Raw genomic sequence first — 3,066 nt, 5'->3', positions numbered from 1 at the left:
ACTATCTTCTTCCTCGTCAGAATCTCGGTCTTCGCTTGCTCTCTCGCGTTTCTTTGTCTCGCCAAAAGTCTCCATGGCCGTTCGACGTATGTTTTCTGCCTCTGTTTTACTAGACAAGTTTGCAGCCTCTTTAGCTTCTTTAATCTTTAACGTATTTTCTTCTTGATTTGCAAATTGACCCACAATGTCTTCCATTGCCAGGTCAAATTCACTCGGTTCGATATTTACGCCACTCGAATTCAGCTCGCTCGCCATGTTTCTTTTATACTTCGTTTCTAGCAGCCCATACCTTTCTCTGACGCCTCTAATGCTGGTTAAATTAAATGAAACTTCTATTTTCGAGTTAAGATTGTCTGCGATTCTTTGCCAAACAGCTCCGATTTGACGAGATCCTTTGGGATGGTCGAAGGGTCGCTCGGCTAGTATTTCACGAAGCAAATGCTTGTCATGAGCTGGCGTCCATTTCATGGGAGGAAGTTTTCTGCAAAAAACATATATTTCCTTATTTTTTGTCATTTGTTATTGACCTTGCTCATTTTTGATGTCCTTAAATCAACAAAACTTAAAAAAAACAGTATAAACTTACTTCTCTGCATCCATAATAAGTCGAGGTTGTCAAGACTACGGCAAAATAGCTCAACTGGCGTTGGCAACAGAACGGCGACCAGTCTCGCAACGTGGATTCTAACTCGATCCACTCTAACCGCGCACGTTTCCACGTTGCCGTCGTGACGACGTCGCGTTTCCCAAACTCTCTATTAGCTGAGCTAACGAATTCGCGAGGCAGTTAGCACAGCCCGAAAACCATCCGCACACGAGAGAAATTTGCCTCTCGAGGCGAATTCCTCACGAAAAACTATCCGCACACGAGAGTAACTTGCTGAGCTAACAGCGACGCGTGATCTTTAGCTCAGCTGATAGCTCACGTGTGCGGCGGGCTTAACTGTTTAAAAACTTACTGAAACAGTGTTTTAACAAATTTTAGCTATCACAAATGAATACAAGTTTATTCCCGCTCTTTATGTATACTTCATTAGCGTTGCACTAAACGGTATAAATATTTAACCCCAACAAATTGCTTTTAAAGGAGCTATAAACTCTCTTGGATTTGATTTTTATTACATTCAGTAACGTCTCAAAAGTCTAAGTCCAGTCGATAATTATCTTAATTTGCAGTAAATGCTATCTTGTGAGTTGGAAATAAGATATGTTGATCTGAACTTGCGCATTTTATGTCGGTAGTGCCTTCCATATGTTTTCTCGTTTATTCTTATGGTATTAAGTTGTACAAGAAATGCAGAATATTCTTTTTGTGGACCAAAGATGGCGAAGAGAGGGCCTGATAATCGAAATGAACAATGAAGGGATGTCTTAGCGCAAAATTGAGGTGAGGTTATATGTGTCGAAGGAGAAGTTGGAAACGTTTTTGTGAATCAGATTCGTATTCAATCAAATGAAGATGTAGGAGACCAAGAGCTACCGCTGCGAAGAAGATGGAAAGAAAGTATAAGGGAAACCAGTGGATCGTCCTTAATTAATGTTGGAACAGAAACCGGCAGTGCTGTCGTACGCGCGTATCACAGTAGTGATACCCCCCACTTCAGGGACGGAAGTGATTAGTATGCAAAGGCATGTTGAAAGTAATTAGTATGCAAAGGCCTGGTGCACATTATGTATTCATGACGTGCCTTGCTCCTTTAAGACCTTAACCCTAATTAATTATTCAACCCGATTCGCATCCGACAATCACCCGAAGATTATGTCACTGATTATGTATTCATAAGAACTTGGAGTTAATTTATTCCAGTCGCAAACAACTAGAGTTTTTTAGATATTTATCACTTTAAAATACAAAATGCAGTGGCGTAGCCAGCCGACAATTTAGTCATGCTATGCTAATATTTTGGTGTTCATTGACTGCGAAAACAATGAATTTCTAAAGAGTTTAATAATTCTAATGACTTAAAATTTGCATAGCATGACCAAATTGTCAGGCTGGCTACGCCACTGACAAAATGCTAGGATGGCCGAGTTGGTAAAGGCGTTAGACTCAAGATCTAATGTGCGTTGCACTTCGTGGGTTCGATTCCTACTCCTAGCACTATGCTTTTTTGATGTTTGTAGCAGTGAACTCTAAAAAGACTGGAACGATAACTTGGCCGCCATCTTTGAAGCCAGCACTGATGGCCGCCATGAAGGCCAAGCGTTGAAATTACACCACCAAAACAACGCCGGTTTTTATACTCAAATCCATCTCATCTGATCATGAATAAAAGCTTAAAACAAGCATTGACACTTAGATTTTACTAAAAAACAAGTTTTATGAACGTGAAAAGGTGCAAACCTATTTTTTTTGCGAGTTGAAGGCGAAGTTTTTTTTCGGCCCGTTCAAATTCTTTAAATATTTCAAGTACAAAGCTGGTACCTTGCCGGTTTTTACAAAAAGATGATGCGGATTACTTAGGTCTATCCAAAAAGGGTAAATTCGCTGTTTAAAGTTGAAGTGGTCAAATAAAAATTGCACTTTTCTGGCAATTTTTTGCCAAAAAATACGATTTTCACGGAATTCTCACTCTCCCCAGTTCTTTTGAAGGCTTGATTTGCTCGCGCGGCTGCCGCCTTAATCAGCAAATTTCAGCAAATTATATTCAAATCGGCTTCATCCAATGACTAGTACTCTTTATTGTTGAGTTGTCGTTCCAGTCTTATTAGAGTTCACTGGTTTGTAGTCATTAAATTTTGATAGACCAATTGCGAAACTTAGTAACCGCGCCTTCGCTCAACATGGAAACGAGGCTTATTATGCAAAAAACAATATTTGTATTTTTTGTAGTACAAAGCTATTCGCCGAGTTATATGCCGTTTTTCGCCTTTGTTTTACATATTTTTCGATTCCTTTCAGCTTGGTTTCATCGTTGTTATCATAGTTTTCAGGTTAGGAAGTTTTGCCTTTCCATTCAGGCGTTTTGGGGGTATATTTTCATTAATCTTTTCGGCTGCTTTCGTCGGGGAAATATAGAAAAGGCCGACACAAACTCAGGTAAAAGTTTAGTTTTTCGAAATTAT

The 3,066-nt window shown here is 39.6% G+C and overlaps 1 non-coding gene across 1 annotated transcript; it reads left to right on the top strand.

The window, feature by feature from the left end:
* The first annotated feature begins 2,017 nt into the window (after nucleotides 1–2,017).
* Trnal-caa lies at nucleotides 2,018–2,101 on the top strand. Its single transcript has one exon. It is a non-coding gene; the product is annotated as a tRNA-Leu (tRNA).
* Nucleotides 2,102–3,066: the final 965 nt, after the last annotated feature.

The sequence above is a fragment of the Dendronephthya gigantea genome, unplaced genomic scaffold, assembly GCF_004324835.1.
Source record: "Dendronephthya gigantea isolate DGI-Jeju-01 unplaced genomic scaffold, DenGig_1.0 000183F, whole genome shotgun sequence".
Taxonomy (NCBI): Eukaryota; Metazoa; Cnidaria; class Anthozoa; order Malacalcyonacea; family Nephtheidae; genus Dendronephthya; species Dendronephthya gigantea.
The sequence above is the reverse complement of the archived record's forward strand: the minus strand, read 5'-3'. Positions and strand labels throughout refer to the sequence as shown.